Here is a 16945-nt window from a genome sequence, read left to right as displayed (position 1 = left end):
ATGGGCTTTTGGAAGACCAAATTTGAAATTTGGAATTTGCTTTATGCTTCATTTCATATTTTGTAAAACTTTAACGAATTTTCAATAAAGAAACTCAAGAATTTCAAAGCGAGCAATGGCAACAATCTACCGGGGGGGGGACTTTTTATCTCTAGCACGCGGATCTGTGTATCGAAATTCTAAAGATAGGCTCATTTAAAAATCATTTTGCGACATTGCTATTGAACTGAATTTCATGTTTTAAGTACAAAGAACATGATATTTAATAAACAAAGGCAACGCACAAAAGGTTATAAAAACGCCCCTTTGGACATAATTTAAAATCCGAAAACTTTCTGATTTTTTTCAGTTTTTTTTTTTTTTTTTTAATTATTTGTGCCTTAAAATTTCTTAATTTTTTCTCTCCCTTTTTGATTTTGAAGTCATCTCGATTTGCAATTTTTACATTTAGTTTTTAAGAGATAGCTTTTACTACTTTAATATTGTTTCTAATTGTTACATGATTTTACATTTTTGCTAAGGAACTACTATAGTGTCAAATGTATTTTTTTAGCATTAGCTTTTAAACATTCCTTTTACTTATAATATATATATTTATATTTAAATTTAATTTTTTAATTAAATTCAATTTATTCTTATGAAACAATTTTGTTTGTACTTAGCAGCTTTAGCGCTAATTACCTGGTTTGTTTCTCTTTTATTAAAAACAACTTTCTTTTCCTTTTTCTAATAGTTTTGTTTTTATTTTAAACTCGCTCTTTAAATAATTTAGTTTAATTAACTTACACGTTTGCACATTTTTTTAAAATTATTTTTAATTATTTTGGCTTTTTTCCTTTTTTTTAGAATTTAAATTTGCTTTTTTACTTTTATACGTATTTGTTAAGAATTTAAATTTGTTTAAATTTAAATTTCTTTCCTTGCAGCAATGGCGCAAAGAATATTTAATTAAATATATATTTAAATTTAATTTTTTAATTAAATTCAATTTATTCTTATGAAACAATTTTGTTTGTACTTAGCAGCTTTAGCGCTAATTACCTGGTTTGTTTCTCTCTTATTAAAAACAACTTTCTTTTTCTTTTTCTAATAGTTTTGTTTTTATTTTAAACTCGCTCTTTAAGTAATTTAGTTTAATTAACTTACACGTTTGCACATTTTTTTAAAATTATTTTAAATTATTTTGGCTTTTTTCCTTTTTTTAGAATTTAAATTTGCTTTTTTACTTTTATACGTATTTGTTAAGAATTTAAATTTGTTTAAATTTAAATTTCTTTCCTTGCAGCAATGGCGCAAAGAATATTTAATTAAATATATATTTAAATTTAATTTTTTAATTAAATTCAATTTATTCTTATATACTATATATATATATATATAAGTAACGTTTGGTGTGGCCGATTGCAATCAAAAGGGGATATCCAAAACTACATGTTATAGCAGTCCCATAAACAAAATTTCAACCTTCTGAGGCTACTTACTTTTGAGTTATGGGAGATGCATGCTTACGTATAGACATCACAAGAAATCTCTTCTGATTGCATTTTAAATACATTTTACAATCCATTTAGGAAAAATGAGTCCTTTATTCTGTTCTTACGTAGAGATGTCACGCAAAACCATCTTTCAAATTGATTCGAGAGTGCTCAAAATGGGTATTTTCGTTGAAATATGATGCCCCAAATTTTTCTATATTACAATAATTCCTTTACTTCGTACAAGGACGTAAAAAAATGCCCACGCGCTTTACTTATTATTTTAAAAGTCTGATTTGTGTTTTTCCACAGCTGTACGAAAAAATATTGAGATGATATTCGATGTCATTATCCTATAATTACTGTAGCCTGCCTTTTGATACAGCAATTTACAACTTAGCAAAGATTTTGCCACAGTAGGCCCACCAGCGGTAAAGTCACTGAATACTGGTAGTTTGGTCTGGGGTTAAAGTTCCGTCGAAAGGGGTGGTTGCGTAGGTCTTTTCTTAGTTTTCCCCTTGCTTAACGCGTATACGAGTCAGTTTTCTTCAGAAAACCCTTCACAAAGACATGCCTTACCTTAGGAAGATACCCCTCGAGTGCTTTACCATAGTTAAAGTAAACCAAACCAAACCTTTACCACAGCTTCCGTTTACGCAAATGTCAATATTTCTCGCAAGCATCGGGCTAAACCCCAAAAAACGCATTCATTGCAGCTACTATACAGTCATGGACAAAAGTTTTTAATTAAATATTAAAGACTTTCAGAATGTTTGTCTCTCTAAGTATAGATGTCGAATATTTTAGAAATTCCTCTTTAATGATTTTTTTAGAAAAACAAATCTCTTGGAACATCGGAACACATTTGTTGAGCGTGGAAAACATTCAACGTTTTTAGAACAAATTTAAAAGTACTACAAGCCCAAATATATTTTTTCGACGTATTCTCTGCTTACATTAAACATCTTATAACCGCTGTAAAACTTTGGGTTTGATAAAACGATGTCCTCAAAAGCTTTTTGCAATATTTAAATGATAAAAGCAAATGAAATTGTTTCCAGAGATACGGAATATTAAATTATACGCATTTTTTCTTGCATTTCATTTAAACTTATTAGATTGAATTAAACCTACTTTGCCGACAGCGCATAAACCACAATAAAATAAATGCATTCTTTAAAATTCACTTTGTTTACCATAGCGACACTCTGGCGCTAGCTTCATTTAACAGTATTATACTTCGTTCATATTATAACTCAGAATGCACAAAATTTATGTCATTTAAAGAATTATCTAATCGTTGCCATATGTTCTATTCAAATACTATAATAAAGCTAGAACGATGTATAAAAGAAATTAAGAAAACAAAACAAAAAAGAAACAGTTTTTCACAGACGATTGAGTATTTCTCATTCAATTAATTCAGTTCTCACTTCGCGAGAAGGCAAAAATACATAAAAACTCAAAATATCTATATTAAAAATTCCGAAGTAAATCTTAAACACTTATTTCCTCGAAAAAATCCCAGAAAGGATTAAGCATGATTTAATTGGCAATAATAAATGAAGGCGTTATCTTTGTTGTTGCGTTTGCTAAGTTTCTCTAGATTGGCGACAAATCCACTAGTCTCCTGTTTCAAATGTAAACATCAATGGCCGCCATTAAAAACAGGCTTAGCGGCATTTAAACAACTTTAAAATTGCTGATAATTCTAAAAATATTGCACACAGATTTACTAAAGGCATAAAAACCTTAACCGGAAGACAAAAAACAACATAATTCAATCATTTTTAAAGCAAAAAATGTACAATTTACAAACATATAAGAGTAAAAAAAACTGAGATCACTGAGCCGGGTAACAGAGTGGATATATATATAAATATATTTATAAACGTTTGGTGCGGCCGATTGCAACCAAAATACGAGGTGCACATCTACATGTTATAGCAGTCCTATATACAAAATTTCAACGTTCTGAGGTTACTCGTTTTTGAGTTATGCGAGATACGTAGGTACGCACGTACGTAGATACGTACAGACGCCACGAAAAATTCTCTTCAGAATTCATTTTAAAGCAGTTTTATAATTTTTTGGAGGAAAAGAGTGTTTTATTCTCTCCTTACATACAGATATCATGGAAATACATCGTTAAATTGCATTTGAAAGAGGTCAAAATGGGATATTTTCGTTGAAATATGCTACCTGAAACTTTTCACAATTACAATACTTCCTTTTTACTTCGTACAAGGAAGTAAAAAGGCAAAGAGAAAATAATTTATGATGCGTAGATGCACTCAACTGCTTAAAGTATACGTTTACAGAGTGCTAGGATGTTGTCATACTGTTTTTTATTTTCGCTATACTAGTATTTATGTTTGGGATGTAAAATAAGGAAGATATCTGGAATCACCTATAAATGTTACTATCTGGAGTTCTAAAAAAGTTTCAAAACTTCTGGTTAATTTTTTAGCTCTTTTGGCATGTTTATTCCGAACTGTTATGAACTGTTAATACAAAAACGTACCAACTCAATATTTGTAAACACTATAAAGCAATCAAAATGTTTAATTTCATTATTCTTTATTTTTAAGCTAAGGAAGGCAATGATTTGTAAAGTAATTTAAAATAGAAACCTAAGTTTTAAAATTTTTATTTTGAAAAACAGGTATGATATTATATTTATATATTTAAAATTATGAATTTTAAAATTCCAATAATATAATCAATAGGCTGTTATTATGATCTAGTTTTACTATCTGTATTCTGCTAATTCCTTTCATATTAGTTTTAAGATATTATGAGATAAATTAGCTTTTAAAGCATGGTTGACTACATTAGTTATTATTTACTTTAGTTATTATTGCTTTAGTTATCATTTCCAGCGTTAGCAGTGACATCAGAATCTTGGTTTATATGGTTCCGAAAATTGAAGAGAAAAATTACGGAAAAAAAAAATTCCAAAGAGAAAAACAATGTGTGGCGTGGACGCGCTCAGCTGATCAATGTTTACGTTTACAAGTTATGTTTTCGAAAATGAGAGCAATGAAAAACAATCTGAGAGAAATCATTGAGCAATCAAAAATTGTTACTTTTTTCGGTTCGACAAACTAACATCAACACTGAACAGGAAAAAAATTTAGCTTTTCTCAGTGTATTCGACGAGTTAACATCAATATTAACACATCATAACAGTTATTCGAGACAGATCATTGAGAACTGAGCTGAATTTTGGACTGGGCATACGTACGTCGGTTGATTATTTTAATTCTGTTCGTTAGAAAATTGAGAGCTTACTAGAAATTACAGAATCTTAGTAACGGAATCAAGTTATGGACCGCAGTCTGTTAATAATAATAAACTCACTGAAATTAATCTATAAGGTATTTCTCGCGCTTTCCTAGCGTTCCTTCGTGATGTAGTGGTTCTGCACCCTGGGTCGGTATTCCAGAGGTTCGTGGTTCGATTCCCGGCGAAGGCGTTGTTAATTTTTCATCTTGCTTGCTTCCAAAAAAAATTCTAATGTCTCTACAGTGGCGCCCGAACAAAAAGGGTGTTGGATGAGGATTTCCACACCCAGGATTTGGCGATTAGGTCCCCTAAAAAAACCCCAGTCGCCCTTGAAAAGGGGGATTATATAAGTTATTTCTCCCACCTTCTTAGCGTGCCTTCGTGGTGTAGTGGTTCTGCACGCTGGGCCAGTATTCCAGAGGTCCGTTGTTCGATTCCCGGCGAAGGCGATTGCTCATTTTTCATCTCTCCGGCTTTTCCAGTTAACCTAATGTCGCTTCAAATCTATATACAAAGTATATAGTTCATAATTTTGAATAATATTATACAATGGCATTAAATTTTTGTAAATATTTATCGACTTTTTAAATAATGATAAATAAGAACTCGCTTTGAGTATATTTTGATTAAAATTTGCGATAAGTATATCTTGAACCATCCTTTTTTCTACGAAAGAAGAATATTATTTCTTGAAATCATCTGTTTGAAAAAATTATGAAGTTGAATATCTCTTTAATGATTGGCAGTAGACGCATGATTATAGTTTAAAAAATGTGTTAAATTATAGACTTGAAGACTAAGTCAATTTTGGTTACAAGGGACTTTTAATCAAAATAGACGAAAATTTTGCAAGGAAAGAAAATTTAAAGAAGTTAATGAGAGCATTGTATTTACGCAGCCAAAAATTAAGAAAAATAAACAAAAATTAAGTACTATATCTCGTGCTGTAACAAAATCAACCGTAGTATCAGTAATTAAACTTTCGAGAGTATTGCTATATTCTGCTGTTCATATTAAATTTTCGGATCGGGATTTCTACAACATATCTTTTATGAAAGAGTAACTTTAATGTTAATGGATTGATTTCAAATGGCCATTTGCAGAAATTCTCTCTGAATTAAATTCATCTTCATGCAATCCATAAACCTCGCTCCCTTTTTTGGGGGATAAAAGGTTTTTTTTTTTTTTTTTTTTTTTTTAACTATAATTTCAATTCCTCGTGTTCCACAAAGTATACCACCCAAGTTAAAGTACTAACAAAATTAAGAAGAAATGTACAATAGCAGTGTAAATGGGGAAAAATTATTAAAAAATAATAACTAAATAAAAATAGTAAATTTAATGGATAATGCATTAAAATAATAATTTTATTAGCTGAAAGTAATTTAGGTAATAAACTTTTGACAATTTGCTTCCCAGCAAGCTCTGCATTTTAACAAGAAACATTTTTCCAAAAGAATTTTAATAGAATGAAGAACAGTTTATTAACTATAACTTCGCAGAAAAATCTGAATTTCTTACATTTATACTATAATGTTTCGTGCGACCAGATCTGGTGTAATTTGAAAACTTGCCTTATTTATCTTATTTCCTAAATTGAAGCCATTTACCACCGCCAGCAGCTCGACAGATATTTAGTTTGTTAAGTGTTTTGTTATTTTTATGTCTTGCTGTTATCGAAAAGTAACGAAATATTTGTAATAAACACATATTGTTTCCAAATGGTTCAATTTGTTACACTGATGCTCAGTATGCACTGAAGTACAAATTAATAATTCTGAGATATGCGTGGGAATACACTGTTATTAAAAATTCTGAAATAAATCATACCTTGCCTTGCCTACGCATAACAGAAAAACTAGAATTTCCCATCTAACTACAGTAATTGTTAAGTATTTCAGTTTCTTACCGAGGGTTACTCATTGCTTTTTCTTTTGTTGATATAGATATCTCAAAAGTAATAGTTACATCATGACTAGAAGAAATATAATTCTAACATTCTCGTTCAAAAAAAGCAGATTTAATTACAGTTTACTACAGATTGTCATAAAAGTAGGCAATAAGACGAGTTTCGCATAAAACGTACTGAATTTTACGCCTGCAATTCTTTGGAACTAGGTCAGCAGCAAAATATCTTCCCTTAAATAAAAGTGACAGTAGCGGGGTCTTTTACTTACGCCTGATAATTCCATACAAAAGCTGTGCCACCCCCGTACGCACTCCGCCCACAATGGCAGTCTACCAACTTCTGAACACGCAATACTCCAATGCAGACACGATCTTCATTAATGACCTAAGTCTTCAGGTCGCCTTTTCTTCTTTAATCTTTCATGATTCAAGAAAATACGTGGTGTCCCTAAAAGCTATTGCCCCGTATTTCCTTAAAAAAAATGATTTAATGCTATGTTTTTTCCTTCTGGGTACAGTGAAATTACACGATTTCTTGATCATGGTGCAATTTCTTTTGAAATATCTATGGCAGTTCGTCAACCTCAGAAGTCATCAGCGCTTGCTGTTAAAATCTCTGAAACAAAAATGCGTCTGTCATTGTGGGTTTCATCGGATTAGTTACACGTGTTAGCAAAATAATAAATTAATAGTTATGTAAAATATTATTACAAAATTGATCATTACTATTTCTGTGTAATTAAGTATGCCTTTATTGTTATATTCTCTTTGCTGAAAACGTTTCTCACCTTAATTTCGAAATTATAGAGTTAATTTCCGAAATCTAACGGGTATATCTTAGATATGTCTTATTTAAATGAATAATGCATCTTGGTTACGACAGAGAATATAAGATTTTGCGGTTATCCGTAATCTCCAGTGATACATGAGGAGTTGAGTCTCCCCTCCACCTCAATTTTGTTACAAATTAAGAAGCAACAATTGAAGAAGACACAACTCGTGGTACAGCTGAACGGGCATGCTGTTTACGAGACTAGATATTCACGAACTCCAGAGTTTTTGAATCTACAATGAATTTGAACTAGTACGTGGCATACTCCTGAACGTTAAACAGCGATTCCAGAGGTATGTGCGTTTATTACTTATAGCCCTAGTTCCCAAAGTGTGGATCATATTCCACCATTGGGTTAGAAGAGAAACTTTTGTGAGGTTTTTCAAGTATTATATGTATTTATTTATTATTATTTATAAATTATTCATCGATTGTTAACACCTATGGCATCCAATCATTAACATTTCATTATTATTATTTATAATTTACTAACTGATTGTTAATAACTGCACACATCTATTTCCTACTACTTCATTATTACAACGCTTTCTTCTAGAGTTCTTCTGGCCTTACTTTTCCCCCCTAGTAACTATCTATGTGTAGGTCGCGTTAGCATGTAAATATACACATGTGAGTTGCAATGCTAAAATGCTTGGAAACATTTGACGTTAAGATTCTCTCTATGAGAGCGTTTAAATTGACTTAACCCCACCCTTGTGACTGAAATCCGAAAGGTAAATTACAGGCCCTTACAAGAACAGAAGTAATTATGTATTATTTTCATTTATCAGTAAAGCTATTATAAGGTATTTTCTCCCTCCTTTCTGCAGACCCACCAGCGGCCGAGCGGTAAAATCGCTGAACACTGGTAGTTCGGTTCGAGGTTCGAATCCCGCGAACGGGCTGGCTGCATGGGCGTTTTCGTGGTTTTCCCCATGTGTAACGTGTTTACGAGCCAATTTCCCTTAGAAAGTCCTCCACGAAGGCATCCCTCCCCTTAGGCACATAGCCCTCGTGTGCTTTGCCGTATTCTCAATACACCTACCTCCCTTCCGCAAGCCTTCTTGGTGTAACGGTAGCAGACTCGGCGCGTATTCGAGAGGTCCAGTTCGAGTCCCGTCCAAGGCACATTTTTTTTTCATTTTTCTTGCTTCAAAATAACCTAATGACGCTACACTATTAGTTCCAGAATTGAACGATAGTTGGATTTTATCTTTTTTAATCTGTGTATGTATGTGTGATGGTACGTTTGTGTGTGTTACCTATTGAATAAGTCCTTTTCTAGGTTATAAATAGCTCAATGACATCAAATTATGGTTAGTATTGCCGTATTAATGGAAAGTCTTACCCTTAATTTAAGAACTTAAGTTTTCCAAATCTGAGAGGGATAAACTGCTCTGTGTTTACTACTTTTCTGCGGAAGGATGATGAGAAAACATATCAAATTAAAAAGCGTATAATAGTAGATCTACTAATATTACATTATTTACTTCAAAGAAGTCAGCTGCAATTATTGTTTCTGGTAAAACTTTTTAATTTCCCTGTCTACCATTAGTCAAGTGGGTAAAACTCTGAGAATTCGTTCCAGTTCCGATACCGAAGGAAGGGAAAGCTAGTATGGGCATCAAGTACGTTTTGGTTTTTTAAGTGTAAAGAGAATCTGAGCCAGTTTCCATTTGAAAATTCTCAGTTACTTTCATTCCAATCCTTTAAATTTCGATATGTATTTTCAGCACAAAACTGAAAAGCAAACGAATGCGAATAATTTAAACAATAGAATTTTTGGTGTCCTAGGTACCAGCGTGTTGTCTTACCGTATCAGTTAAACTTATAAAAATTTCATACAGGAAAATACCTTTATTTATTTAATTAAAAAAATAATACTTTTGCTATTAGTAAGAGCTTAAAAAAGAATTCTACTTGCTTCCGCAAGGCGGAGTTCTTGATATTAACAATCTAATATTTAATGACAGAAATGCTTGCAAATTTAGCTTTGAATTTAAATAGGACCTAAAACACGTTTTATCAATTCCAGCTTAAAAGAAAAATTTTCTCCGCAAGAATTGTTAAATTGTTTCGGAGAGTGAACTATATTTTAGGCTAAGTACCTTGTAAAGAGTACACGTGAATAGAGAAAGCAACTTCTTTTAGAGTTTGTTGCCACTGCAGACTTATAAGAGATACTGTATGCTACACAATTTCATAAGCGTCGCTTCAAAATTAATATCAGATAATTTACGCTATTTACCCAGCTGTACGCTGTAAACTGTCATTTGTATTAAAAGCACACAGCATATCGATTCATTCTTTATGTGAACCGGGCATGCAGTTTAATGCGAGTAAATGTACCATGCACAAAGGTAACCAAGCTGCACTCATTTTAGTAAAATTGTACGAGGTCTTCATCCATATAACTTTTAACGATATAACTTTTAACGACTATTGAGAATGGCTGTTGCGACAGCATGAAGCTGACAATGATTTCATTGCACATGTCTTGTAGACGAATGAAATATATTTCACATGTGACGTATTCTTTAAAACAGTGTATCACTCACATGTAGCACTTTCTTTCACTCTGTTGGCAAAGAAATCATATTGGCTGATTTAGAAATGTGTGGATGGCATACGTAATACTTGTGGGTAACCTATATCTGCTACCGGAATGGTTTACGGAACATTTATACTTTGTATTCCTCCGTGACGTACAAAAGTCATTTCCTCGATGATGTATTCTTATCAGTACTGTGGCATATTGCCTTCAGAATGGTGGAGCTCGATACATATCACTTCTACTGTATTGGTTATATATAGATAGATACATTATAATAGAAATGTGTGGATGGCATACGTAATACTTGTGGGTAGCCTATATCTGCTACCGGAATGGTTTACGGAACATTTATACTTTGCATTTCTCTTTGACGTACAACAGTCATTTCCTCGATGATGTATTCTTATCAGTACTGTGGCATATTGCCTTCAGAATGGTGGAGCTCGATACATATCACTTCTACTGTATTGGTTATATATAGATAGATACATTATAATAGAAATGTGTGGATGGCATACGTAATACTTGTGGGTAGCCTATATCTGCTACCGGAATGGTTTACGGAACATTTATACTTTGCATTTCTCTTTGACGTACAACAGTCATTTCCTCGATGATGTATTCTTATCAGTACTGTGGCATATTGCCTTCAGAATGGTGGAGCTCGATACATATCACTTCTACTGTATTGGTTATATATAGATAGATACATTATAATAGAAATGTGTGGATGGCATACGTAATACTTGTGGGTAGCCTATATCTGCTACCGGAATGGTTTACGGAACATTTATACTTTGCATTTCTCTTTGACGTACAACAGTCATTTCCTCGATGATGTATTCTTATCAGTACTGTGGCATATTGCCTTCAGAATGGTGGAGCTCGATACATATCACTTCTACTGTATTGGTTATATATAGATAGATACATTATAATAGAAATGTGTGGATGGCATACGTAATACTTGTAGGTAACCTATATCTGCTACCGGAATGGTTTACGGAACATTTATACTTTGTATTCCTCCGTGACGTACAAAAGTCATTTCCTCGATGATGTATTCTTATCAGTACTGTGGCATATTGCCTTCAGAATGGTGGAGCTCGATACATATCACTTCTACTGTATTGGTTATATATAGATAGATACATTATAATAGAAATGTGTGGATGGCATACGTAATACTTGTGGGTAGCCTATATCTGCTACGGAATGGTTTACGGAACATTTATACTTTGCATTTCTCTTTGACGTACAACAGTCATTTCCTCGATGATGTATTCTTATCAGTACTGTGGCATATTGCCTTCAGAATGGTGGAACTCGAAACATATCACTTCTCCTGTATTGGTTATATATATAGATAGATAGATTATAATAGACATGGAATTATAGGCAGCTAGATTCTGCGTTAGGTTCTAGTTGTGTCGCCACCATGACTGCATAGTAATTATTTTATGCAACCTTTCGTATAAATGTAATGCCATGTATACGTATTAGTGTTTGTATTTACATTGAAGACTGTTTTGCGTTCTCCTGGTTAAGAAGCTTGCCCTGACGATTTATGAGATCTTGACTGGACGTCTTATATATTAATCACTAACCAGTTTTTTTAAAATGGCGGCAAACAAATGTAAATTCTTTCACATAGTCTCTTATTTTTACCTTATTTTTATCCTTTCGAATGCATTTAGTTAAAAAGTTTGATGGCATATAAGAAATTATATGAATCTTAAATTCATATCTGCTCCATGAAGATATTTTAGCAATATTAGCTTCTTCCTTCATTATTGAAGTTACAAGCTCACCAGTGCTTCAGTAGTTGAGATCACCATGCTCTGGTAGTTTGATCTGGGTCATAGCCCTTGCAAACTGGATGGCTGTATGTGGGTTTTCGCTGTTCGTCTAGCTTATAGCGTGTTATATATGAAAATCCTCCACGAAGGTATCTCTTTCCTTAAACATAAAGCCATCCTGTGCTTTGTCGTATTTCAAAATAATTCTTGACATTCTGGTTTGTTTGTTTTAGTGCTGTGATATTATCTTTGTCCTTTACATGATCAGCTTTTCTTGTGTATAAGAGTTTATCCGTGAATATATTCACAGCCTACATTTTTTATTAACACTTGAATTATTTTCTTTACAGTGTTTTAACATTTTAGTTAGAACTGATCATATTAGAAAAAGATTTTAAGAAAGTTTTCTCATCTAAAAAATTAAAAAACTAGCCCACTTATTCATTACATAATTACTTTGAAGACTGCTTAAGATTTATGTTTAATTATGCGTCGTTTAAGTGTCAATAAATTAGAGCTACTTAACGCTTGTTAGCTAACCTAATTTGCGTCTTCAAGCCTTAACTTATTTGATCAATTAGTCATTTATGCTGCGATCCTTTTAAAATTCCCTGAGTATAAATTTGTTCTCATGTTTGAAAGTTCCGTCTGGGTTTCATTCGCGACAGCAGAATGGGCAGATTGCATGAAAGTATTGTACTCTTTGTCATTCGTAAAGTAAACAAGATTAGTAACGTAACCAAAGTAAATCTGAACCAGTTTCGCTTGAAATGTCGTCAACTGAGTTAGCTTCTAAAGCAGTCAGAATTTGCTATATTTTATGGCAATTCCTAATAAATTTGCACAATAATACTAAATCTTTAAGAAAAACATTAAAATTGGAAGCTGATAATCAATCTGATAAGAAATGGCTGCAACTTGTTTTGATAATGAAGCGTAAAAGGTTACCAGCGAAGATATTCCTTTCGGCATCAGTTGCACCATTATCGTTTGCGCCGGAAAACGGAAAAGCACCTATAATTTAGTAGCAATTCATGCATTTTACATTTTTTTTAAATCTTAAATCATTGCAAGTATAAAATAAAGAGGATTATTTCAAGAATTAAGATGAATAAATATTAAACATGAAACGCTAAATGCCCTCTAGAAAATTAGGAGTGTAACACGCAATCCTGCAGGGCGTTTTCGTTATTATCCACATGTGTAACGTGTATACGAGCCAGTTTCTTTCAGAAAGTCCTCCACGAAGGGGCCCACCAGCGGCCGAGCGGTAAAGTAGCTGAACACTGGTAGTTCGGTCCGAGGTTCGAATCCCGCGAACGGGCTGGCTGCATGGGCGTTTTCGTGGTTTTCCCCATGTGTAACGTGTATACGAGCCAGCTTCACTTAGAAAGTCCTCCACGAAGGCATCCCTCCTCTTACGCAGATAGCCCTCGTGTGCTTTGCCATAATTAAATACACACACACACCAACACCTCCGCGAAGGCATCCCTTCCCTTAGGCAGATAGCCCTGGAGTGCTTTGACATAATTAAATATACCATACCTTTTTTAATAAACGCTGTACCTGATAAATCTACTCTTATTAAAGTTCCGAATTAAAATATTTAATGATTTTTGGGGTTAGGATGCTGAAGATTCGAATGTTCCTGCCCCGAAACAAAACGTGAAGATTCGAGTTTCCGAAGCACGTAAAAAAATTCAGAATAAATCTTATTGTGAATTTCTGGTCATTTTTACTGTAAACAAGAACTATAAACCACATATCTAATCATATAAAAAAACTAAACTTCCATATCAAAAAATTGCTTTATAGTTATAAATTATAATAATTTTACTGGGACTCTTCCACTAGAAACCTCAACCATATATAATGTGTTGTTTTCTGTGTATGAAGAGTAAATTTCTCTTTATGAATGAAGCTCATTTCTTAAACATCTCGAAATTATGAATAATTTTAATTGCATAAATAGTATTTCTACGTGAAAAAAAATTTTCTTTGCAATTACTTGGATTATTCTTAAAAACGCGAATATGTATTTGCAACATTGTTAAAGAATTACGAATAAAAATGCTTTTTTATCTAAAGGTTTCTGAATTTTTCATTAGCGGAATAAAATATTTAAAGAAAATTTTTTAACCGCACATATCTTCTGTCTGACTTAACACCTCTAATCACAGGCGACATTTCGTGAATCCTTTTAAGCACCACACAAAAGAACAATTTAGAGCATTTATACCAATTAATTAAAGAGTTTATGGCTCGACTCATCAACTGTCACGACAAATTAGCTATTCCGTCGGCGTTGTTTACCGGTCAGCGACAATCGTTTCTATGGGAACGGCTCGCTCGTGGCTAGTTATGATAAGAAAAAATTGTCTCAAATTGGCCATTTTTATGCGACGAGGCAGATTCTCGCCTTTGACACGTAAACGAAATGTCATGAAATATTTTATTTTTTTATTATGTCAGTATCATTTAATCCGGAAGTAATAAGCACCGTATACAGGGCGTGTGTATAAACTCATCAAAGAGTGTTTTGTTTTTATTCCAACAATCAAAATGGTAAGTAAGCTTTGGGGTGTTTCTCTAAAGTCGGATGCGTCTCAAAAATGGTGGTCTTGAAATCGTATTTCCTTACTCGAATACGTAGTAAATCGTTTCAATTTTATAAAATCATCGTTGTCTTTTAATTAAATTTGATGCCATAGAATTTCGATTAATTAGTCAAAAATGGCAATTAATACTTCTTTATCTTTAAATTACTTGCATAGATATTTCTTAAAAGTGAATATTTATTAGAATGCAACTTCAAGGTTTTTTTGAATGATTCCTCTTTATTTAAATGTTTCTTAAATAAAGTTCAGAATATTTAAAATTCCTAAAAAAATTTCACAGCTTTAAAAACGCTGTATTGCCCATTCAGTCTTAAAAACTCAGTTTTAAATTAACAAAACAAAAAGAAAGAAAGAAAAGAAGTATTTAAAATAGAAATTTTAAAATTTTTTAAATTTTTTTCAAAATTGCTAAAGATGATTTTAATATAATATTTCGTACTATTTTTCAATAAACTACTTTAATTTAAATATTTAAAATTTTTTTATAATAGCATAGTTGACAAAAATCTGTAACTAAAACAATTTTAATTACAAAGCATAATAAGGGAACAACCAGCAAAAATATTTAATACTAATTTGTGCAAAAAATATACTAAATCTTTAAAAACATTAAATGTTTATTTGCTTTCATTTAACTAGCATGCAGGAAAAACATGAAAAGAAAAACTCAGAATTCACCTCGTTAGACTCATTTAGGAAAACATGAACTGCAATTGTTAATCATTCTACTAGAAGCCTTAACTATAATTCCATACTTATTTTGTCTGTTAATTTGCCATGTAATCTTGATCTTTTTTAATGGTTAAAAACATACTACTAGATTTTCAGTAATTTAATACAATATTTACGTATTTATTCCTTACAGGTCCTTCTACTTAAAAACATCAGAAGTATTTAGTAGTAACAGTAGTAATATCAGAAGTCATCTTAAACAGACTTTGCTAAATTAATTAAAAGTTCAGATATAGTACAATCCACAGCTGAAAAATATTCTATTTTTTCTGATATATATCTTTCTAAAGACATTTATTCAAAGGAGTTTCGTTAGTTGGTTTCTACTTTATTCCTAGTTATTCTGACTGTTGAAAGTATTCTTTCAATATTTATTGAATGAATGTAGGACGCTCGTTACAGCCTTAATAATGTCATCAAATTAAGAAAATATTTGTTCTCGTGCACCATTTTTTATTTCAAAAATTTACAGAAAAAAAAAGAATAGAGATTTTATATAAAAATTATTTGTTTTATAATGATTATACAAATTTCAAAACTTGTCATTATCTAACACGCTTTTCGTAAATATTTTCATCAACAGCATTACACATTTTACAGCAAATGGAGTTATATTACAAATCAATTTGAACAAAATATTATGTTTTCTAAAACAAGGGCATTTTTTATTCCTTGAACTGAAAATATGTCATCTAATAAATGTCTAAGCAAACTAGTGACCAATGAATCGAAATTCATTTGACATCGCTTCTGTCTAACTGCTGAAACTGACAATATTTTGAACAATTTACGTTTTGCAAATTTTGATAATCATGAAATACTAGTTTTCATCATAAGGTTCATATTATATTATACATCAATGAAAGATGGTTACTTACTTTCTTACCATCAGCTGAGTTGCTTTACTGCCTGTTATATGACTATCAGCATTTGTACACAATTGGTGGAGCATTCTATTATCGTTAGGCCTAGCCGAAAATCTCTATAGAATATTAAAATTTGTAGCGTAATTTATAAAGTTACTTCGAAAGATGGGTATTTGTGACCTGTGGTTATTAAACAGACCCTGTCAAGATTTTGACTATGCTGAATGAGAATTTTAGGAATGTTTTATGCAATGTGATTCTGAGTTTACAGTTTACAGAAGAAATTAAGATACTTTTTAATTTCTTCGTTATTGTAATTAACTTACAATAAGCGCTTTAACAAACAAAACAAAACAAATATTTTCATCGTTGCCATTCGGTTCGTGTGTGAATGTAGAAGTGGCTGTAGGAAGGAAGAAAGCAAGCGAACATTCAAAAGATATAAATAGAGAAATGCCTTTGTGTTACTGAATGCGACGTATCAGGAGGTGACAAAAAGAGAATATTCAAAGCCATATGTTTAATTCTCATATTCTACTTTTCATTTATCAGGTTCAGTGTTTCTCTTTACTTGCTTTGGGAACATTCAAGAACCTGACTCGGAACAGGGAGCTTACTAAAGCTATGTTCAATAAATGTGGGAAGTTGACAAGATACACAGGAAGGGTATACGAAACCCTTTATTTTTCACTCTTTACAATGATTTCCGAACTTCGGAATACAGAGACCAACCACTTGTGGTCTGAACGTAAGAATATAAAAATATTAACTAAACTCTAACTTAACTTTGGAGTAACAAACAAGGGCCTCCGAGAAGATTGGCCGTATATTAACAGGGAGCCGTATGTAGTACAGAGAACTGTTAACACTACA

General features: G+C 32.1%; 1 protein-coding gene across 6 annotated transcripts in view; it reads left to right on the top strand.

The window, feature by feature from the left end:
* The window catches only part of LOC118180955 (uncharacterized), a 196124-nt gene that overhangs the window by 60378 nt on the left and 118801 nt on the right, over window positions 1-16945 (top strand). The window contains exon 1 of one of the 6 annotated variants that reach the window (XM_085816645.1): window positions 14269-14421. The exons of the other annotated variants lie outside the window; for them this stretch is intronic. The gene's annotated coding sequence lies outside the window, so the exon portion shown is untranslated. Of the gene's footprint in view, window positions 1-14268; window positions 14422-16945 lie in introns of those variants that run through there. 6 annotated transcript variants of the gene reach the window in all.

The sequence above is a fragment of the Stegodyphus dumicola genome, chromosome 5 (genome assembly GCF_044657685.1).
Source record: "Stegodyphus dumicola isolate Sdum_Otavi_A_Nest chromosome 5, ASM4465768v1".
NCBI lineage: Eukaryota > Metazoa > Arthropoda > Arachnida > Araneae > Eresidae > Stegodyphus > Stegodyphus dumicola.
Note: the sequence above shows the minus strand (reverse complement) of the source record. Positions and strands in the feature narration are given on the sequence as shown.